Raw genomic sequence first — 24,063 nt, forward strand, 5'->3', positions numbered from 1 at the left:
TGAAAAGAACACTTTTGCAATTCCTAGCATTGGTGATGCTATAAATCAATCTGTCAGGAGTGGGATTTGAACCCACGCCTCCATCAGGAGACCAGAAAACCCTTCTACACTCTTCAAGGGACCAACACCTTAAGTCTGGCAAATTAGACCACTCGGCCATTCTGAGAGGATGTATACGTCCACCGCGAGATTATATACTGATCAAGAAAACTGCGGGAACACTTAAATCACACATCGGATCTCCGTGATCAAAATCTAGGAAACCTCAAGATCTTCACCGTACATTGCATAATTCGTAACTCTCCCACCTCCATGCTTTTGAGACTGTACTGGGAGACACAGCAAAGTTTCTTCAGTATGGATGTGCCATACTGGAGGAGCTGGACTACCTGTGCAACCTGAATGGGCTGCAGGGAGCACCTCATAATTCCAGTAGTGACAAGGACACTAGCAAAAGGCAAAACTAGAGAAGAATCAGTCAGGAAGGATAAGGAGAGAGCAATCGTCTGTGGCCACCACCTGCAAAACCATTCCCTTTTTGGGGTTGTCTTGCTGTTGCCTATCTCCGGTGCACCTGCTGTCACTTTCATTTGCACCAAAACAAGAGACAGTGATTCACAACCGCTTAGGCTTCCTAACTGTACAGATTAATATGCCTGAACTGTAACTGACTTGGTATTATGCTGTGATGATTACTTGTTCCCTTATTTTTTTGAGAGGTGTATTATAGAAGATAGCCTTGAGAATGCGGCCACAGAATTGCGGGAATCCGTGACTTTCAACACTTATGCAACCGAGTCGAGGTGACCAACAGCTCAATGTCTGGTTGGCACCATGGCTTAGATGTGCCATTCATGAAACTTGCGTTGATTCTTGAAGCCACTGGCATTGCTTCCCTCTCCAAGTCTGTGTAATAAGGAATTGGCAGGAGCCCACGAGGTGAAACTATCAGAGGACAGAATGCAAATGAAGTGTTCTGAGAAAAGCAAAGCGGCGAAAGGACATTTTCCCGTGTGCATGTAGATGGCCGACTTTGACACGGCTTGATGAAGTCTTGTGGATCCTACCACTGCTTAAGTGCACTACTACGCTTGCCTTCAGGGAGTTTCATGTCAAACATTCAAAAAACAGGACTCGAACTAGACGGATGAGCACCTACGATCGGTCTTGGCCGATGTGGGGATCGAACCCAAGACCTTGGCGTTATTAGCACCACGCTCTAACCAACTGAGCTAACCGGCCATCAAAAGTAGTCTCTCTGCCAGGCATTTCCTCATGTTTATGTAATTTGGCTGCAAAATGCATTACACACAAGTGTGAAAAGAACACTTTTGCAATTCCTAGCATTGGTGATGCTATAAATCAATCTGTCAGGAGTGGGATTTGAACCCACGCCTCCATCAGGAGACCAGAAAACCCTTCTACACTCTTCAAGGGAACAACACCTTAAGTCTGGCAAATTAGACCACTCGGCCATTCTGAGAGGATGTATACGTCCACCGCGAGATTATATACTGATCAAGAAAACTGCGGGAACACTTAAATCACACATCGGATCTCCGTGATCAAAATCTAGGAAACCTCAAGATCTTCACCGTACATTGCATAATTCGTAACTCTCCCACCTCCATGCTTTTGAGACTGTACTGGGAGACACAGCAAACTTTCTTCAGACGGCACGTATGGATGTGCCATACTGGAGGAGCTGGACTACCTGTGCAACCTGAATGGGCTGCAGGGAGCACCTCATAATTCCAGTAGTGACAAGGACACTAGCAAAAGGCAAAACTAGAGAAGAATCAGTCAGGAAGGATAAGGAGAGAGCAATCGTCTGTGGCCACCACCTGCAAAACCATTCCCTTTTTGGGGTTGTCTTGCTGTTGCCTATCTCCGGTGCACCTGCTGTCACTTTCATTTGCACCAAAACAAGAGACAGTGATTCACAACCGCTTAGGCTTCCTAACTGTACAGATTAATATGCCTGAACTGTAACTGACTTGGTATTATGCTGTGATGATTACTTGTTCCCTTATTTTTTTGAGAGGTGTATTATAGAAGATAGCCTTGAGAATGCGGCCACAGAATTGCGGGAATCCGTGACTTTCAACACTTATGCAACCGAGTCGAGGTGACCAACAGCTCAATGTCTGGTTGGCACCATGGCTTAGATGTGCCATTCATGAAACTTGCGTTGATTCTTGAAGCCACTGGCATTGCTTCCCTCTCCAAGTCTGTGTAATAAGGAATTGGCAGGAGCCCACGAGGTGAAACTATCAGAGGACAGAATGCAAATGAAGTGTTCTGAGAAAAGCAAAGCGGCGAAAGGACATTTTCCCGTGTGCATGTAGATGGCCGACTTTGACACGGCTTGATGAAGTCTTGTGGATCCTACCACTGCTTAAGTGCACTACTACGCTTGCCTTCAGGGAGTTTCATGTCAAACATTCAAAAAACAGGACTCGAACTAGACAGATGAGCACCTACGATCGGTCTTGGCCGATGTGGGGATCTAACCCAAGACCTTGGCGTTATTAGCACCACGCTCTAACCAACTGAGCTAACCGGCCATCAAAAGGAGTCTCTCTGCCAGGCATTTCCTCATGTTTATGTAATTTGGCTGCAAAATGCATTACAAACAAGTGTGAAAAGAACACTTTTGCAATTCCTAGCATTGGTGATGCTATAAATCAATCTGTCAGAAGTGGGATTTGAACACACACCTCCATCAGGAGACCAGAAAACCCTTCTACACTCTTCAAGGGAACAACACCTTAAGTCTGGCAAATTAGACCACTCGGCCATTCTTAGAGGATGTATACGTCCACCGCGAGATTATATACTGATCAAGAAAACTGCGGGAACACTTAAATCACACATCGGATCTCCGTGATCAAAATCTAGGAAACCTCAAGATCTTCACCGTACATTGCATAATTCGTAACTCTCCCACCTCCATGCTTTTGAGACTGTACTGGGAGACACAGCAAACTTTCTTCAGACGGCATGTATGGATGTGCCATACTGGAGGAGCTGGACTACCTGTGCAACCTGAATGGGCTGCAGGGAGCACCTCATAATTCCAGTAGTGACAAGGACACTAGCAAAAGGCAAAACTAGAGAAGAATCAGTCAGGAAGGATAAGGAGAGAGCAATCGTCTGTGGCCACCACCTGCAAAACCATTCCCTTTTTGGGGTTGTCTTGCTGTTGCCTATCTCCGGTGCACCTGCTGTCACTTTCATTTGCACCAAAACAAGAGACAGTGATTCACAACCGCTTAGGCTTCCTAACTGTACAGATTAATATGCCTGAACTGTAACTGACTTGGTATTATGCTGTGATGATTACTTGTTCCCTTATTTTTTTGAGAGGTGTATTATAGAAGATAGCCTTGAGAATGCGGCCACAGAATTGCGGGAATCCGTGACTTTCAACACTTATGCAACCGAGTCGAGGTGACCAACAGCTCAATGTCTGGTTGGCACCATGGCTTAGATGTGCCATTCATGAAACTTGCGTTGATTCTTGAAGCCACTGGCATTGCTTCCCTCTCCAAGTCTGTGTAATAAGGAATTGGCAGGAGCCCACGAGGTGAAACTATCAGAGGACAGAATGCAAATGAAGTGTTCTGAGAAAAGCAAAGCGGCGAAAGGACATTTTCCCGTGTGCATGTAGATGGCCGACTTTGACACGGCTTGATGAAGTCTTGTGGATCCTACCACTGCTTAAGTGCACTACTACGCTTGCCTTCAGGGAGTTTCATGTCAAACATTCAAAAAACAGGACTCGAACTAGACGGATGAGCACCTAAGATCGGTCTTGGCCGATGTGGGGATCGAACCCAAGACCTTGGCGTTATTAGCACCACGCTCTAACCAACTGAGCTAACCGGCCATCAAAAGTAGTCTCTCTGCCAGGCATTTCCTCATGTTTATGTAATTTGGCTGCAAAATGCATTACACACAAGTGTGAAAAGAACACTTTTGCAATTCCTAGCATTGGTGATGCTATAAATCAATCTGTCAGGAGTGGGATTTGAACCCACGCCTCCATCAGGAGACCAGAAAACCCTTCTACACTCTTCAAGGGAACAACACCTTAAGTCTGGCAAATTAGACCACTCGGCCATTCTGAGAGGATGTATACGTCCACCGCGAGATTATATACTGATCAAGAAAACTGCGGGAACACTTAAATCACACATCGGATCTCCGTGATCAAAATCTAGGAAACCTCAAGATCTTCACCGTACATTGCATAATTCGTAACTCTCCCACCTCCATGCTTTTGAGACTGTACTGGGAGACACAGCAAACTTTCTTCAGACGGCACGTATGGATGTGCCATACTGGAGGAGCTGGACTACCTGTGCAACCTGAATGGGCTGCAGGGAGCACCTCATAATTCCAGTAGTGACAAGGACACTAGCAAAAGGCAAAACTAGAGAAGAATCAGTCAGGAAGGATAAGGAGAGAGCAATCGTCTGTGGCCACCACCTGCAAAACCATTCCCTTTTTGGGGTTGTCTTGCTGTTGCCTATCTCCGGTGCACCTGCTGTCACTTTCATTTGCACCAAAACAAGAGACAGTGATTCACAACCGCTTAGGCTTCCTAACTGTACAGATTAATATGCCTGAACTGTAACTGACTTGGTATTATGCTGTGATGATTACTTGTTCCCTTATTTTTTTGAGAGGTGTATTATAGAAGATAGCCTTGAGAATGCGGCCACAGAATTGCGGGAATCCGTGACTTTCAACACTTATGCAACCGAGTCGAGGTGACCAACAGCTCAATGTCTGGTTGGCACCATGGCTTAGATGTGCCATTCATGAAACTTGCGTTGATTCTTGAAGCCACTGGCATTGCTTCCCTCTCCAAGTCTGTGTAATAAGGAATTGGCAGGAGCCCACGAGGTGAAACTATCAGAGGACAGAATGCAAATGAAGTGTTCTGAGAAAAGCAAAGCGGCGAAAGGACATTTTCCCGTGTGCATGTAGATGGCCGACTTTGACACGGCTTGATGAAGTCTTGTGGATCCTACCACTGCTTAAGTGCACTACTACGCTTGCCTTCAGGGAGTTTCATGTCAAACATTCAAAAAACAGGACTCGAACTAGACGGATGAGCACCTAAGATCGGTCTTGGCCGATGTGGGGATCGAACCCAAGACCTTGGCGTTATTAGCACCACGCTCTAACCAACTGAGCTAACCGGCCATCAAAACGAGTCTCTCTGCCAGGCATTTCCTCATGTTTATGTAATTTGGCTGCAAAATGCATTACACACAAGTGTGAAAAGAACACTTTTGCAATTCCTAGCATTGGTGATGCTATAAATCAATCTGTCAGGAGTGGGATTTGAACCCACACCTCCATCAGGAGACCAGAAAACCCTTCTACACTCTTCAAGGGAACAACACCTTAAGTCTGGCAAATTAGACCACTCGGCCATTCTGAGAGGATGTATACGTCCACCGCGAGATTATATACTGATCAAGAAAACTGCGGGAACACTTAAATCACACATCGGATCTCCGTGATCAAAATCTAGGAAACCTCAAGATCTTCACCGTACATTGCATAATTCGTAACTCTCCCACCTCCATGCTTTTGAGACTGTACTGGGAGACACAGCAAACTTTCTTCAGACGGCACGTATGGATGTGCCATACTGGAGGAGCTGGACTACCTGTGCAACCTGAATGGGCTGCAGGGAGCACCTCATAATTCCAGTAGTGACAAGGACACTAGCAAAAGGCAAAACTAGAGAAGAATCAGTCAGGAAGGATAAGGAGAGAGCAATCGTCTGTGGCCACCACCTGCAAAACCATTCCCTTTTTGGGGTTGTCTTGCTGTTGCCTATCTCCGGTGCACCTGCTGTCACTTTCATTTGCACCAAAACAAGAGACAGTGATTCACAACCGCTTAGGCTTCCTAACTGTACAGATTAATATGCCTGAACTGTAACTGACTTGGTATTATGCTGTGATGATTACTTGTTCCCTTATTTTTTTGAGAGGTGTATTATAGAAGATAGCCTTGAGAATGCGGCCACAGAATTGCGGGAATCCGTGACTTTCAACACTTATGCAACCGAGTCGAGGTGACCAACAGCTCAATGTCTGGTTGGCACCATGGCTTAGATGTGCCATTCATGAAACTTGCGTTGATTCTTGAAGCCACTGGCATTGCTTCCCTCTCCAAGTCTGTGTAATAAGGAATTGGCAGGAGCCCACGAGGTGAAACTATCAGAGGACAGAATGCAAATGAAGTGTTCTGAGAAAAGCAAAGCGGCGAAAGGACATTTTCCCGTGTGCATGTAGATGGCCGACTTTGACACGGCTTGATGAAGTCTTGTGGATCCTACCACTGCTTAAGTGCACTACTACGCTTGCCTTCAGGGAGTTTCATGTCAAACATTCAAAAAACAGGACTCGAACTAGACAGATGAGCACCTACGATCGGTCTTGGCCGATGTGGGGATCGAACCCAAGACCTTGGCGTTATTAGCACCACGCTCTAACCAACTGAGCTAACCGGCCATCAGAAGGAGTCTCTCTGCCAGGCATTTCCTCATGTTTATGTAATTTGGCTGCAAAATGCATTACACACAAGTGTGAAAAGAACACTTTTGCAATTCCTAGCATTGGTGATGCTATAAATCAATCTGTCAGAAGTGGGATTTGAACACACACCTCCATCAGGAGACCAGAAAACCCTTCTACACTCTTCAAGGGAACAACACCTTAAGTCTGGCAAATTAGACCACTCGGCCATTCTTAGAGGATGTATACGTCCACCGGGAGATTATATACTGATCAAGAAAACTGCGGGAACTCTTAAATCACACATCGGATCTCCGTGATCGAAGTCTAGGAAACCTCAAGATCTTCACCGTACATTGCATAATTCGTAACTCTCCCACCTCCATGCTTTTGAGACTGTACTGGGAGACACAGTAAACTTTCTTCAGACGGCACGTATGGATGTGCCATACTGGAGGAGCTGGACTACCTGTGCAACCTGAATGGGCTGCAGGGAGCGCCTCATAATACCAGTAGTGACAAGGACACTAGCAAAAGGCAAAACTAGAGAAGAATCAGTCAGGAAGGATAAGGAGAGAGCAATCGTCTGTGGCCACCACCTGCAAAACCATTCCCTTTTTGGGGTTGTCTTGCTGTTGCCTATCTCCGGTGCACCTGCTGTCACTTTCATTTGCACCAAAACAAGAGACAGTGATTCACAACCGCTTAGGCTTCCTAACTGTACAGATTAATATGCCTGAACTGTAACTGACTTGGTATTATGCTGTGATGATTACTTGTTCCCTTATTTTTTTGAGAGGTGTATTATAGAAGATAGCCTTGAGAATGCGGCCACAGAATTGCGGGAATCCGTGACTTTCAACACTTATGCAACCGAGTCGAGGTGACCAACAGCTCAATGTCTGGTTGGCACCATGGCTTAGATGTGCCATTCATGAAACTTGCGTTGATTCTTGAAGCCACTGGCATTGCTTCCCTCTCCAAGTCTGTGTAATAAGGAATTGGCAGGAGCCCACGAGGTGAAACTATCAGAGGACAGAATGCAAATGAAGTGTTCTGAGAAAAGCAAAGCGGCGAAAGGACATTTTCCCGTGTGCATGTAGATGGCCGACTTTGACACGGCTTGATGAAGTCTTGTGGATCCTACCACTGCTTAAGTGCACTACTACGCTTGCCTTCAGGGAGTTTCATGTCAAACATTCAAAAAACAGGACTCGAACTAGACAGATGAGCACCTACGATCGGTCTTGGCCGATGTGGGGATCGAACCCAAGACCTTGGCGTTATTAGCACCACGCTCTAACCAACTGAGCTAACCGGCCATCAGAAGGAGTCTCTCTGCCAGGCATTTCCTCATGTTTATGTAATTTGGCTGCAAAATGCATTACACACAAGTGTGAAAAGAACACTTTTGCAATTCCTAGCATTGGTGATGCTATAAATCAATCTGTCAGAAGTGGGATTTGAACACACACCTCCATCAGGAGACCAGAAAACCCTTCTACACTCTTCAAGGGAACAACACCTTAAGTCTGGCAAATTAGACCACTCGGCCATTCTTAGAGGATGTATACGTCCACCGGGAGATTATATACTGATCAAGAAAACTGCGGGAACTCTTAAATCACACATCGGATCTCCGTGATCGAAGTCTAGGAAACCTCAAGATCTTCACCGTACATTGCATAATTCGTAACTCTCCCACCTCCATGCTTTTGAGACTGTACTGGGAGACACAGTAAACTTTCTTCAGACGGCACGTATGGATGTGCCATACTGGAGGAGCTGGACTACCTGTGCAACCTGAATGGGCTGCAGGGAGCGCCTCATAATACCAGTAGTGACAAGGACACTAGCAAAAGGCAAAACTAGAGAAGAATCAGTCAGGAAGGATAAGGAGAGAGCAATCGTCTGTGGCCACCACCTGCAAAACCATTCCCTTTTTGGGGTTGTCTTGCAGTTGCCTCTCTCCGGTGCACCTGCTGTCACTTTAATTTGCACCAAAAAAGGAGAGAGTGATTCACTACCGCTTTGGATTCTTAACTGTACAGATTGATATGCCTGAAGTGTAATTGACTTGGTGTTATGCTGTGATGATGACGTGTTCCCTTATTTTTTTGAGAGGTGTATTATAGAAGATAGCCTTGAGAATGCGGCCACAGAATTGCGGGAATCCGTGACTTTCAACACTTATGCAACCGAGTCGAGGTGACCAACAGCTCAATGTCTGGTTGGCACCATGGCTTAGATGTGCCATTCATGAAACTTGCGTTGATTCTTGAAGCCACTGGCATTGCTTCCCTCTCCAAGTCTGTGTAATAAGGAATTGGCAGGAGCCCACGAGGTGAAACTATCAGAGGACAGAATGCAAATGAAGTGTTCTGAGAAAAGCAAAGCGGCGAAAGGACATTTTCCCGTGTGCATGTAGATGGCCGACTTTGACACGGCTTGATGAAGTCTTGTGGATCCTACCACTGCTTAAGTGCACTACTACGCTTGCCTTCAGGGAGTTTCATGTCAAACATTCAAAAAACAGGACTCGAACTAGACGGATGAGCACCTACGATCGGTCTTGGCCGATGTGGGGATCGAACCCAAGACCTTGGCGTTATTAGCACCACGCTCTAACCAACTGAGCTAACCGGCCATCAGAAGGAGTCTCTCTGCCAGGCATTTCCTCATGTTTATGTAATTTGGCTGCAAAATGCATTACACACAAGTGTGAAAAGAACACTTTTGCAATTCCTAGCATTGGTGATGCTATAAATCAATCTGTCAGAAGTGGGATTTGAACACACACCTCCATCAGGAGACCAGAAAACCCTTCTACACTCTTCAAGGGAACAACACCTTAAGTCTGGCAAATTAGACCACTCGGCCATTCTTAGAGGATGTATACGTCCACCGGGAGATTATATACTGATCAAGAAAACTGCGGGAACTCTTAAATCACACATCGGATCTCCGTGATCGAAGTCTAGGAAACCTCAAGATCTTCACCGTACATTGCATAATTCGTAACTCTCCCACCTCCATGCTTTTGAGACTGTACTGGGAGACACAGTAAACTTTCTTCAGACGGCACGTATGGATGTGCCATACTGGAGGAGCTGGACTACCTGTGCAACCTGAATGGGCTGCAGGGAGCGCCTCATAATACCAGTAGTGACAAGGACACTAGCAAAAGGCAAAACTAGAGAAGAATCAGTCAGGAAGGATAAGGAGAGAGCAATCGTCTGTGGCCACCACCTGCAAAACCATTCCCTTTTTGGGGTTGTCTTGCAGTTGCCTCTCTCCGGTGCACCTGCTGTCACTTTAATTTGCACCAAAAAAGGAGAGAGTGATTCACCACCGCTTTGGATTCTTAACTGTACAGATTGATATGCCTGAAGTGTAATTGACTTGGTGTTATGCTGTGATGATTACGTGTTCCCTTATTTTTTTGAGAGGTGTATTATAGAAGATAGCCTTGAGAATGAGGCCACAGAATTGCGGGAATCCGTGACTTTCAACACTTATGCAACCGAGTCGAGGTGACCAACAGCTTAGTGTCAGAAAATAAAAGAACACTTTTGCAATTCCTAGCATTGGTCATGCTATAAATCAGTCTGTCAGAAGTGGTATTTGAACCTACGCCTCCATCAGGAGACCAGAAAACTCTTCTACACTCTTCGAGAAAACAACTGCATTTCCGTCCTTGCACTCTCTCATTAATCCAATCTTGCCCAGTCAGCGAGAGAAGCCATGTACATGCTTTGCCTTCCTCTCCCTCTCCCTTCACTGCCAGTTCAGCGATGACATCTCAGAACTCTCTCACAGCTGACTTCTATGACATCACAGAGTGCATCAATTCCGTGGCTTCTCATCTGTCGCCACACTGTCAGGGTTGACTTTCTCACTCACTATGCCAAGCTTTCTCGGAAACACTGGAATACGTGGATGAGTTTGTACCACTTTTGGAGGTTTTGCCCACCTGGGGCGAGGCTGTGATCCAGCTGAAAAGCAATTCGGGCATGTGGGCAGCGAAAGATGTATCTGTGATGAAGAGAAACCCAGGTCGAAGATGTTTCCAATCAGCCCCATCGGTCCAGCCACAGACACACACACAGACAGCCACAAGCACAGACTGCCACAGACACACTGACAGCCACAGATAGACAGACAAACACACAGACAGTGTGCCTGACAAAAACTTTCCCTCACAGTCAAGTCAACATGAGTCGTATTATCTAAAAGAAGAACCCATCATTTCCTTTCATCTCTATATCAGAGAGAGCGATTAAAAAAACACATCTGTAAATGCTACTTGTACAAGCACGCTGAGATGCCCCATCATCAGTAGGCATGCTCTGTGGCGCAATGGATAGCGCGTTGGACTTTTAGTGAAAAGGGCAGTGGTCATTCAATGGTTGTGGGATCGAGTACCACCGGAGTCAGTGCTCACTTCATGACCCGGAGGCTTTTCTTGCCATCTTCAAGCGCACTGCCCGGTGTTGCGACTGGCCGGAGTCGGAGTGGGCGGTACGCCTGGCTCCCCTGCCACCCGAGTGCCCTAGACTACAAAAGTCTGAGGGACAGTGTCCTGGACCGGGTCGGTCTGACGTCGGACGGCCAGCGCCGAAAGCTCAGAAGCCTCCGGTTCGAACCTGGCTCCCGGTGCCTGCCACCGCTGGCTCAAGCCACGGAAGTTGCCGACCTGGTGGCCTTGGAGCAGTTCATCTGCCATCTCCCACGTCCAACCTGAAGGCTGGCACCAGGCTGGCAAGAACCATCATTGCCCGGGACGATGCCACCTTCTGATGCCCGACGGCGGGCACCCTCCCTTCCATTCCCAAGACCCCCTCTGACCTGACTGTCCTGGATACCAGCATGTTGCCAAACACCACACCTAAACATGTTTCTCCCCGACCCACTTCCCCTTCTCGCCTTGCCTGTCCCAAAAACAAATCTGCCTCCTTAGCTCCTTCTTTTTCTCTCTCCCCCGGCAGTGTGTGGTCCCCTGGAAAAACCACGGTGACGTTGCGGGCAGCCTGGACATCGCCCGGCCGGGTGCTCGCTAGTGAAAACTATCTATCTAATATTAAGGATCATAGGCTCTCATCTGATTTGGCTGGGGCAGGTCACCTGTGTCATGACAAGACCTTAAGCTGGATAATGGACCGATTCTTCTGGCCAGGCATCAAAAAGGAGGTAGAAAGATGGTGTGCTGCCTGTCCGGAGTGCCAGAAGACCAATGCCAGTGCAGTACCGTGGGCTCCGCTGGTACCGCTGCCTCTCATGGAGATACCATTTGAGCGCATTGGGATGGATTTGATCGGTCCGTTGGAGAAAAGCTCCGCGGGGTATCAATTTGTGCTGGTCATAGTAGACTATGCCACTCGGTACCTGGAGGCAATTCGTCTACGGACAATGTCAGCGACTAGGATCGCCGAGGAGCTGTTTAAGGTCTTCACTCGGGTGGGGATCCCAAAGGAAATCCTGACAGATCAGGGCTCTCCATTCATGTCACGCGTGATGCGAGACCTCTGTAGGCTGCTGGGGATAAAGTCCATCAGGACCTCAATCTATCATCCCCAGACAGACGCCCTAGTGGAGCTCTTTAATAAAACCCTAAAGAACATGATCTGTAAGTTTGTGAGCACAGACGCTTGGGACTGGGACAAGTTATTGCCACCCCTGCTGTTCGCTGTACGCGAGGTGCCCCAGACGTCCACTGGCTTCTCTCCCTTCGAGCTGCTGTACGGGAGGCGGCTGAGGGGCATCCTCGACTTAATAAAGGAGGACTGGGAGGCGACCGCCCCCTCCCAGACCTCTATGGTACAGCACATCCTGGACCTGAGAGATCGGCTATCGGCACTGGGGAAACTTGCACAGTTGCATCTCTTACAGGCCCAGGAGCGACAACAGCGCATGTACAACAGGAGAGCCCGGTTACGATCGTTCACCCAAGGACAAGGTACTGGTGTTATTCCCAAATTCAACATCTAAACTGCTGGCTAAGTGGCAGGGACCCTTTTTGGTCACACGCCGCTTAGGGGATGTTGATTATGAGGTGTGTCGCCCAGATCGTCGGAGGTAAAAGCAGATCTATCATCTGAACATGCTGAAGAAGTGGCGAGAGCAGGAAGCATTGGGTGCTTTTAGTTCCCCCCACAATAAAGAGTCTGAAGCCGCTGTTTCTGAGATTCGCACTGAACTCAATTTAACAAACCCCCATTTAACAAACGCCCAGAAACAGCACGTTTGCTCTTTATTGTGCCGCTTCCAGCATGTCTTTTCTCACCGACCCGTGCTCACACCTCTCATTGAACACCACATCCACACAGCACTGGACCACTGCGTGCGTGTCAAACCCTATCGCACCCCCTATTACAAAAAGTAGGCTGTCAATGAAGAGGTGCAGAAGATGTTGGAGCTGGGAGTCATTGAAAAGTCACAATCGGAATGGTGTAGCCCTATAGTCTTGGTGCCAAAGCCTGACGGCAGCACTAGATTCTGCGTTGATTATAGGGAGCTCAATGCAGTGTCTAGGTTTGATGCCTATCCGATGCCCCGTGTGGATGAGTTGCTGGATCGGCTGGGCGCTGCTCACGGAAAACCCGGGCAAGTGAACAGTTGGGAGGAGGGAGACCAAGTATCTGGGGTACCTCTTAGGAGGGGGGCAGGTACGGCCAGTCGTTGACAAGGTGACCGCTATTGCCTCCTGTCCGCCTCCTAAGTCCAAAAAGGAAGTTCGGCAGTTTTTGGGGTTTTCCGGGTATTATCGCCAGTTTCTGCCGGACTTTGCCACCCTGGCTTACCCCCTGACCGAACTGATGCGAAAAGGTGCTCCAGATACGGTCCAGTGGACGGAGCAGTGCCAGGTGGCTTTCCAGGCAATTAAGGACCGCCTCTGCCAACACCCTTTTTTTAAATGCCTTGACTTCTCTCTCCCTTTCATTCTACAGACCGACGCCTGAGAAGTTGGAGTGGGCACGGTCCTGTCCCAGAGTGTTGGGGGTCAGGAACACCCCGTCCTCTATCTAAGCAAACAATTATCGCCCAGGAGCGTAAATATAGCACCATTGAAAAGGAGTGTCTCGCTATAAAGTGGGCTGTGCCCTGTTTATTTAATCCCTCTCCCTCCCCGACGGAAGCAGCTAACCGACAAGAAGGTGGACTGAATCTATTACCCCTGTCTGCCCGGAGCACCCCGATTGTGGACACTTTTTGCTTTTGCTTTTGATTTTGTTTTTGTTTTGTATCTCCGCCCTTTTTTGACATACCTGAACAAAATAAAGCCCGGACACAACCGAAACCGGAGACTCTCCCTCTCTCTCCCCGTTATTTGTGTCCGGCTTTCACAGTAGGCTATTCAAGAAGGGGGGCTCAAAGATGGCCAGATATAAATTTATCTATTTTATTTTATTTTATTTATTGTGCTTTGTTGGCACAGTGTTTAATGTTCAGTCTTAAATACATATTTTTTAATTGTAGTTTTGTAATTGATTTTGTCTTTGAAAAGGAAGACAAAATAATAAAAAGCACATTTTAGATTATTTAATTTATGCAATGGTGAAAAAATTGTCAAATTAACTGAAATGTAAAAAACAACAAACAAAAAAAACTATCAAAACAATCTGAGGCATTTAAAAGAACAATAACGGTCAATGCATTTGACAAATAAAAAAAACATCAAAACATTCAAAAACAGTGAAACCAGTGCTATTTAGAAATAATTAATACAATCATTTCCATAATTTCTATACGTACTGTTGGAAATATACCATCTGGCCCAGGTGATTTGTTTGTTTTTAATTCTGCTAGTCCCTTTACTACCTCCTCCTCATTTATCCTGATCTCTCTTAGGGTTTGACTGGACTGGTTGTTAACCTGTGGCATGTTATCTGTTTTTTCTTTAGTAAAAACCTCAATATCGTCAGCTCAGCATACCTTAGTATAACTTAATATAAGCAACAGAGACGCTGCTGTGAAGGAGCGCAATAGTCTCTATAGCCACTCTGTCACAGCCACCTCAATAAATACATCAATTCATTAATCACTGTATTGACTTCAACCATTTAAACACATGTAATGTTTTGCTTTATGCTAGGGGTGGCTAACCCTGGTCCTGGATTTGAGCCCCCACCTCCCCAGGGATCTGTATTGGCAAACTGCTGAGCTGATGATATTGACTGCAAAGGGGAATCTCTCTGGAATGGTCCATTATACAGGGGAGCTAAAGACCTCCAGGAAAGCACTAACCTGTGGCCCTGGGGCCCTGGGGTTTGTCTGCCTAACGCTCGTCCTCTGTTCTTTGGGTCTGCACTGGTTCTGGTCCTATCTGACCAACCTGTTCTGAATAGGGCAGTGGTTCTCGACCTGCGGCCCGTCACACATGGAAGTGCGGCACACGATATGACACCCACATTTAACACTACAAGCGCAGAGCCGGTCAATTTGACCGTTTTGGTTATTCAAATTTGAATTATACTGTGTTCCAAAATACACTGCGCATATACCCATTCGTGACTATTCCTAACTATATGTATTAAACATGCCTACAGCGTTTTAGCTGCATAAACATGAAAATAAATAAGTTATAAACACATTTACCTAGAATAGCCAAAATCGGGTTATTTTGACTGGTCATTTAAATACATAATAACTCAAATATAACACATAATCCTGCCTTCCCTTTACAATAGAGTCAGTCTGGCACTCAAGTGGCGATCTCTACCTGTCTACAATCTTTCATGTGCTTGAAAAACACATGCATTTGTACAGCATTACAGGTGTTTTCTTATAACTGTAGTAAGATTGAGTGGATACAGTGATTACCCGCAAATCAACATGGATTTGAAACGGAGATTGAAGAGAGCTCGTTTTGGAAATTGGACAAGTAAAATCATGTTCTGTGAAATTGCAGTGTCTCACCACACAATAAGATGAGTTACAACAACCTCAACTTGAACAGAATTGTAAAACTTTAAATAACGTGCTCAGGTAACCACAAAACATATGTTCTATGAACGTTTTGTGTAATGCGCATGTGCCAAAACCATCACGTCATGATGACATACTACTTTACCGGAGTTGAACATTTTTTTGTATTAATTAGCATGGGATAAAGTTGCTGATCATGCAAGAAAAGATGAAGTAGCCCGCGTTTGAATGATTATAGATGGACTTTGTGGATTGCAAATAATGAAATTAATAGTCATTCTTCCTCAACTTTCATTACTTACAGTGGGGGAAAAAAGTATTTGATCCCCTGCTGATTTTGTACGTTTGCCCACTGACAAATAAATGATCAGTCTATAGTTTTAATGGTAGGTGTATTTTAGCAGTGAGAGACAGAATAACAACAAAAAAATCCAGAAAAATGCATTTCAAAAGTTATAAATTGATTTGCATGTTAATGAGGGAAATAAGTATTTGACCCCTTCGACTTAGTACTTGGTGGCAAAACCCTTGTTGGCAATCACAGAGGTCAGACGTTTCTTGTAGTTGGCCACCAGGTTTGCACACATCTCAGGAGGGATTTTGTCCCACTCCTCTTTGCAGATCCTCTCCAAGTCATTAAGGTTTCGAGGCTGACGTTTGGCAACTCGAACCTTCAGCTCCCTCCACAGATTTTCTATGGGATTAAGGTCTGGAGACTGGCTAGGCCACTCCTTGACCTTAATGTGCTTCTTTTTGAGCCACTCCTGTGTGTTTTGGGTCATTGTCATGCTGGAATACCCATCCACGACCCATTTTCAATGCCCTGGCTGAGGGAAGGAGGTTCTCACCCAAGATTTGACGGTACATGGCCCCGTCCATTATCCCTTTGATGCGGTGCAGTTGTCCTGTCCCCTTAGCAGAAAAACACCCCCAAAGCATAATGTTTCCACCTCCATGTTTGATGGTGGGGATGGTGTTCTTGAGGTCATAGGCAGCATTGCTCCTCCTCCAAACACGGCGAGTTGAGTTGATGCCAAAGAGCTCGATTTTGGTCTCATCTGACCACAACACTTTCACCCAGTTCTCCTCTGAATCATTCAGATGTTCATTGGCAAACTTTAGATGGGCCTGTACATGTGCTTTCTTGAGAAGGGGGATCTTGCGGGCGCTGCAGGATTTCAGTCCTTCATGGCGTAGTGTGTTACCAATTGTTTTCTTGGTGACTATGGTCCCAGCTGCCTTGAGATCATTAACAAGATCCTCCCGTGTAGTTCTGGGCTGATTCCTCACCGTTCTCATTATCATTGAAACTCCACGAGGTGAGATCTTGCATGGAGCCCCAGACCGAGGAAGACTGACAGTTATTTTGTGTTTCTTCCATTTGCGAATAATCGCACCAACTGTTGTCACCTTCTCACCAAGCTGCTTGGCGATGGTCTTGTAGCCCATTCCAGCCTTGTGTAGGTCTACAATCTTGTCCCTGACATCCTTGGACAGCTCTTTGGTCTTTGCCATGGTGGAGAGTTTGGAATCTGATTGATTGATTGCTTCTGTGGACAGGTGTCTTTTATACAGGTAACGAGCTGAGATTTAGGAGCGCTCCTAATGTCAGCTCATTACCTGTATAAAAGACACCTGGGAGCCAGAAATCTTGCTGATTGATAGGAGATCAAATACTTCTTTCCCTAATTAACATGCAAATCAATTTATAACTTTTTTGAAATGAGTTTTTCTGGATTTTTTTGTTGTTATTCTGTCTCTCACTGTTAAAATACACCTACCATTAAAATTATAGACTGATCATTTCTTTGTCAGTGGGCAAACGTACAAAATCAGCAGGGGATCAAATACTTTTTTCCCTCACTGTAAGTAATGAAAGTTGAGGAAGAATGACTATTTTGTCAATTAGACTTGGTTTATAGTTGTGAAAACTTGAAAAATTAAGTTCAATTAATATGTTTTTCAGTTGACTTAACTAAAAATTCTAAATGCTTATTAATTGATAGAGTACGTTGGCTCAATTTACTGCATGTTATTTCAACAGTGAGTGAACTTAACACTTCATGTTTGCTAAACTGAGTCAAAGCAACAAGATGACTTGACTAAGTCACGTTGCGTCAACAAATAATTTTTACAGTGTAGCGGTTACATTTATGATTTGAAGAAATGTGGCTTCATTTTTAGTAAGAGGCTCAACTGAGTGTAGGTCCTTGTTTTGTGAAAGTATGCCTCAAAGCTAACCATATTGTGACTGCAGTTCACCATTGGTCGTTTGAAAATATCAAATAGCATGTGCTCTCTCTGGTTGGTTCCCTGACTAATTGAGGTAGAAAGCAGTCGTTTGCCCTCTAAAACATTTCTACTACTGCTTCTGTAGTCTCAACTGGGCTTTCCCAGTCAATGTTAGGAAATCTAAAACCCCATTATAACAGCCACTATAGCCCAATTGAAAAATCGTTTAAAGTGGTAATGTTATCTCTGAATAACTAGTTGTGTGCAAGTTTCTATCAGCTACTTTCAGAGAACAAAAGTAGTGAGGGAGTTCAAGGGTGACGATCTCGAGTCATTGTACATTTTCCCTGCATGCTTTGAAGACACGCGATACTTATACTACACAATACTTCAGGTCCAAGTTCAGAACCGGACAGCCGTCTTTAGACTCTTTAATAAAGGCAACCTAAATTAATCAGTGGGCCGTAAGTCTGGGTGTCAAATAAGCACCTGGGCCACAACAGGAGCGTAGCCATGGGTGGGCCTGGGTGGGCCTGGTTGGGCCATGGCCCACCTACTTACCTCTCAGGTCCACCCAATCAGAGAGTGTAAAATTTCTCCCGCGTGTTAAAAAAACATTATAAATACAAGATTCTGAAGCAATAACGTGTTTCGGAAAATCACAGGCTTTATTCCAAAGCATGGGGGCTGGTTCTTTTCAAGTCTAATGGTTACATTTTGGCTAAGTTATGCACAAGCAGGTTATAACTGGCTGTGGTAAATGTTTTTTTACGTAGTGCATCACACCATGACAACTGAACAAATGTAGTTGTGAACGGAGTTCCTACAAATGGTGAAACAAAATTATTTGTTGAATTATTTCAAAAGACGAGAAGAGAACTATCAGAACAGCACATTACACAACCTGATAAATCACCAACTGCATCGGAAGAAACCAATATAAGCACTGCTTTGCATCCACAGGCCAGTGTTGAATTCGGTAAGGAAACATTTTACTGTCCCTCGGATTTATAAGGAATAGATGAGTCACCTACACGGCCAAAATTGCAGGCATTTGCTTTAATTTGTGTTAAATCCCAAAGTTTTTCATCACAGCGGTGGTATGAGAAGTATCGCTGGATGGAATACAGCATAGCCAGAAATGCAATTATCTGTAGATATGCAGGCATTTGTTCTGATTCCCACACCGAAGAAACATTCACTAAAAATGGTTTTAAAGATTTTAAGCATTTGAATCAGAGCCGTTCAAAACATGAAGCAAGCAATTGGTACTGTCCATCCGAAGGTTACAGACAAAGCCACACAGAAACATTTTTAATTGGTTAAATCGGGATTCCAGGAAGGCTTATTTGAGAGGAATTGTGATTAAAGCTGTGACTGACATTCTGATGTACTGCACAAAGCAGTGAATTCCAATCAGGGGTCTCAGAGAAGCTCTAAATAAAGGACATTTCTCTGAGCTATTTAAAGTAAACATGATAGTGAAATACAAACCTGTGTTGAAGAACTCCGCAAAAATGCAACACTATGAGCCCTGATACTCCAAAAGAGCTACTGCTTTACCATCACGCACACCTCATCACAGGGTACATTTCATGACCAGCATCAGTTCAGTATAGACCAGTGTCTCTATGGTTACCTTGTCCCAGTACAGACAAGTGTGTCTCTATGGCTATTATTATTATTATTATTATTATTATTATTATTATTATTATTATTATTTCTTGGCAGATGCCCTTATCCAGTGCTATACAAATTGCAAGAATACAGTTAAGGCATCAAATATTACAAATACAAATTTACATTGTACAAAGCAATTCAAAATATAATACATTTTACAACTTCCAATTTACACAGGTAAGTACAGTAAGTTAGGTCATACATCCTGGAACGTAAAAGCTAAGTGCTGTCAAGATGTAAGGTCACAGTCAAGGGTTACGGGAAAGGGAGCAAGGGGGAAATCAATCAATAATACAAGTATTAGTAACACAAGAAGCATGATCAAATGCTGTGAAGTGCTATCTTCCAGGGAATAAAAGGACTAATACGTAATATTACTAATGGTTACCTATGTAGAAGCCCCAGTATAGAACAGTGTCTCTATGGTTACCTATGTAGAAGCCCCAGTATAGAACAGCCTCTATGGTTACCTAATCCCAGTATAGACCAGTGTGTCTCTATGGTTAGCTATATAGAAGCCCCAGTACAGAACAGTGCGTCTCTGTGTGTAGAGTCACAAACACACAGAGGGAATTCTAGATGGGCAGGAACCAGAACCCTTGGATGATCTAGAGCAAGAGAGGGAGGATTCCCCTGTTGTGAGACGCTCCTAGAGATATAACAAGGGTACACTTCCAGTAAGCTTAATAGAAGGGTATTTACAAAAAATATGCAGTGTATTGTCATTATAGATCACAGACCCCTTAAAAGGTATCCTGAAATTGCCTTGAATGTTTTGATATATAACCTGTATTAATTCAGCAGGTTTTCAACAGGGGGGATACTGTAAGGGATACTACTTTGTTCAGAATACGGTATTGTTACATTAAGAACACCAGAGAGGTCTAATGTAATGGATGGCTTCGCAAACCAACTGAATTACTGAATCGCCTAACCTGCTGTCCAATCGGAATGTAGCTTTCTCGAGAAAAAGGGTGGGCTGTAGTTCGGGAAGAGTAGTCGCCATGATTAGTTGAGTGTGCAAATTGGAGCTGTGTAGTGTGCAGAGGAAATAAACATGTTTTTTATATGAAAACAATGAACTTTGTTTTTGAACACTGGCCTGGAATTGTGTATCTTTTCAAGTTTTTTTTTAGAAGAGACTGTTCTAGGTGCAAAGTGAACGGGACCCGTGTGACACGCAGTTAAGGAGAGCCCGCGTTGAACTAAGATGACTACAGTGAGATTTCCTGGACAAAGCTCGGGCAAAGGATAGCGCAGGGTGCACCTGCACCTGAGTTTTTGTCAAAAAGCATTGTGATCAGAGAAGGTTAAAAGGGAAAAACGCAAGTAAGCAGCAATAGCATTTTCTTTCTTTGAAGCATAGCATGACCATAGTTTTTCTATTGTATAAGTATCTTGGTGTAGGGGTGTCTCGCCTGTCCTGTAAGATTCAGGAGGGTAGGAATAGTTTAGTTATCCTCTCTGTTTACTTTTTGTGTGCCCCATTACTGTTAGTTCAGGTAGCCATTGTGAATTTAAATCTTGAACCCTACTTTGCCAAATTAGGTCACAGCTATACTTCGGTATGTAAAAAAATATATAACGCAGGATGGGCACATACCTCAAATTTGGGGGGTATAGGGACAAACTGTGTTGGGGGCGCGGACTTAGATCCTTTAGTTTCTCATCCATCCAAGATATCTAGCTTAGAACCCCTACAACAGCAGGACATTTACTAACTCCTCGTTACATATGGTTACCTATGTAGAAGCCCCAGTATAGACCTGATGCTGATGAAGTGAGGTCCGGGGGAGCTGGGGGGCTGCGAAAGTGAGGTCCGGTGGGGTCCAGGTTTCCTTCTTTGTTACCATCACTTAAGTTTACAAAGTGATCAAACACAAAGGCTTCTCTGACATTGTGAAAGTGTTTGTCCAAATCAGTAGGCAGTGGGTCCTCAGCCAGTCCAGGTTCAATCACAAAATTAGGGTTCTCAGTAAGAGTCCAAATCAAAAACGCAAGCAATCCTTAAAATATATATATATATATTAACACAGTCAAAACCACCACAATCTTTCTACCCAACAAACAAGGAGAGCGAGGTAGGTCCTTATATAGTAAGTTTTAGAACAGTGGGTAATTTAAGATGGTTCTTGTGATATATCCTTCCCAACAAGAGCGCAGGACTAGGACACTGTCTTGTATGAGTGTCTGTTAGGTGGATGAGGAACTCATTGGCTGAGATTCAGATAATTATTACAAAATAAATTTTTCAGCACTTCCAAATCTCACAGCCACTGCAAATCTCGCAGCTGCTGTTTTATTTTTTCAGCAGTTGCACTTCAGGGCCACCGTAAGAAAGAAACTAGGTGTAACTCAAGTAACAGAAAGGTTGAGTACTTGTATGGTTTAAACGGGTCCACTGTGCCATCCTTAATGGACAAGTTTTCGGTCCAGAAATGTACCAGCTGAATGTCTCCATCCTGCCATCGGCTCCAGTGCGTCTCTTCAGTTTTCTGTGTCATTGTGCCCGCACCGTGTGAGTTCACCCGTGCACATGTTGCAGCAAACTCTCCAGTGTAAATTCAATGTAAAGTGCTCCTTTACTTTCCACGGGTGAAGCTGTTGCCTCTCTCAAGGTTTTTTCTAGTAGCTGCGCCCCAGGTAGACCCAAGTAATCGACGATTAATTACATTTTAAGATTTTATTCGATTTTAATCAACTTTATCGCTAAGTCGTTGGCAGCCCCGCTGTCGCTGAGTACTACTGTATCTGTAAGTGTGTTTTAATGACGAGGCGGCTAACGCCAGATGGTAGGTGATTGGATGTCGTACCAAATGTACCGCTGCAGCACTGGGTCATGAACGTCATTCACGGTTCTTGTAGTTTTCATTGCCTTCTCGGTTAATTGCGACAATCCACAACCGAACTACATTTCCCACATTTTCTAACGTAATAATGATTAGTGTAAAATATAATTATTATCAAAATCCTGTCAATGTAGTGTTTACTTATAGAGTTCAAATATTGTATATGCACTGTGCGCCCAAATTGTATTTCACACTCGCACAACATTATTTTCACTCACAAATTCGAGCATAACGCTCACACTGTAGAGCCCTGGGTTACCTATGTAGTAGCCCCATATAGACCAGTGTGTCTCTATGGTTACCTATGTAGTGGCCCCAGTATAGACCAGTGTGTCTCCATGGTTACCTATGTAGTAGCCCCAGTATAGACTAGTGTGTCTCTATAGTTACCTATGTAGTAGCCCCAGTATAGACCAGTGTGTCTCTATGTTTACCTATGTAGTAGCCCCAGTATAGACCAGTGTGTCTCCATGGTTACCTATGTAGTAGACCCAGTATAGACCAGTGTGTCAGGAAAAGAAAATTGTTGAAAATATTGTCAATTTGTATTATTTAAAACTGTAACAAACTTTGTTATTTCTTATTTAATTTGCACTCACTGTCACTCAATGTTTTGTCAATTTGCTGCATCATTCAGGCTTCTAAATGTGCTGTATTTGAACAATACCACTTAAAACACATGAAATACAGAGTATTCAAATTCCAGCTGCCATTTGGCCTGAACTGTAATACTCATTATTAAGAAGTCACACACATTGAGTGACATTGCCTTCAAGAATCAAAACATTTCATAAACATGGAACCATCGATCTTCATCGATTTTTACCAATCATTGTTTCATTATCAATTCACATCTGATTCATATACTCCTGAGCATTCTGAGGCACAACGTGAAAAGTAAATTTTAAAATCAAAAGTCATAGGCAGGACCATACTGGACTAGACCCAAAGAGAAACAGTTCCCACTGACTAGTGACTGACTAATGCAAGCCAGCTTGACTACTGTATAATTAACAGACTTCTCACTACGTTTGACACAACATTTGGCACAATGTGACAATTATAAGTCTAACTCTATAATACAGTCCATCTAATAGACCAGAGACACACTGGTCTATACTGGGGCTTCTACATAGGTAACCATAGAGACACACTGTTCTACTACAGGGGTCGATCTTAACGCGAGCCCGCTTGCCAATGGCTAGTGCAGCTCGCTGCGGGCCAGTACAGATTCTCTAGAACTAGTCCGTGTGGCTAGTGCATATTATCTTACGTTTTACAGCTGTTACGATTTAAATCCTCAGATTTTTCCTCGGTGCGCTATTCGGTGCGCTAGTTTCACGAATGCGTGCAACTGACAATGTGCCAGCGGTTGCGTTCGGTTTGTGTCCTCCAGCCTAACTCCGGTAGTATTTTATATAGAAATGTACTGGAAACGATCGCTACTAGCGCACGTCAAGATGTAATCGAATGTACCACTTGCAGCAGACAACAGAGGCAGTCTGTGGAGTGACCAGAGCATCATTAAACGTGAGTATAACCCTAAAACAAAGCCAAAAGACAAGAAAACGTGTGTATCAATCCTTAAATACAGTTGCATAGACCATAAATAAGCTACGTTAAAATACAAGTAAACGTATAGAGTGATATTGTGCAGTTAGGGATGGGCCATTTGGTATTGGGGGGGGGGTACTGGATTAAACTGAAGAAACCTTGTACATAAATCCTTTAACACAGTTGCATACACCATAAATAAGCAACACCGTATTTAAGTCAATATATAAGCAAACATATATGATATAGATAGTGATATTATGGAGCTAGGGATGGGC

The 24,063-nt window shown here is 44.4% G+C and overlaps 7 non-coding genes across 7 annotated transcripts; all 7 read right to left on the reverse strand.

Moving 5' to 3' along the window:
• Window positions 1-1,168: 1,168 nt before the first annotated feature.
• On the reverse strand, window positions 1,169-1,242 carry trnai-aau (transfer RNA isoleucine (anticodon AAU)). Its single transcript has one exon. It is a non-coding gene; the product is annotated as a tRNA-Ile (tRNA).
• Window positions 1,243-2,493: 1,251 nt separating this feature from the next.
• Window positions 2,494-2,567, reverse strand: trnai-aau (transfer RNA isoleucine (anticodon AAU)). The gene has a single exon. It is a non-coding gene; the product is annotated as a tRNA-Ile (tRNA).
• A 1,251-nt stretch (window positions 2,568-3,818) lies between these two features.
• trnai-aau (transfer RNA isoleucine (anticodon AAU)) lies at window positions 3,819-3,892 on the reverse strand. Its single transcript has one exon. It is a non-coding gene; the product is annotated as a tRNA-Ile (tRNA).
• A 1,251-nt stretch (window positions 3,893-5,143) lies between these two features.
• Window positions 5,144-5,217, reverse strand: trnai-aau (transfer RNA isoleucine (anticodon AAU)). Its single transcript has one exon. It is a non-coding gene; the product is annotated as a tRNA-Ile (tRNA).
• Window positions 5,218-6,468: 1,251 nt separating this feature from the next.
• Window positions 6,469-6,542, reverse strand: trnai-aau (transfer RNA isoleucine (anticodon AAU)). The gene has a single exon. It is a non-coding gene; the product is annotated as a tRNA-Ile (tRNA).
• A 1,251-nt stretch (window positions 6,543-7,793) lies between these two features.
• On the reverse strand, window positions 7,794-7,867 carry trnai-aau (transfer RNA isoleucine (anticodon AAU)). Its single transcript has one exon. It is a non-coding gene; the product is annotated as a tRNA-Ile (tRNA).
• A 1,251-nt stretch (window positions 7,868-9,118) lies between these two features.
• On the reverse strand, window positions 9,119-9,192 carry trnai-aau (transfer RNA isoleucine (anticodon AAU)). The gene has a single exon. It is a non-coding gene; the product is annotated as a tRNA-Ile (tRNA).
• Between the last annotated feature and the right edge of the window lie 14,871 nt (window positions 9,193-24,063).

The sequence above is a fragment of the Amia ocellicauda genome, chromosome 12 (genome assembly GCF_036373705.1).
Source record: "Amia ocellicauda isolate fAmiCal2 chromosome 12, fAmiCal2.hap1, whole genome shotgun sequence".
NCBI lineage: Eukaryota > Metazoa > Chordata > Actinopteri > Amiiformes > Amiidae > Amia > Amia ocellicauda.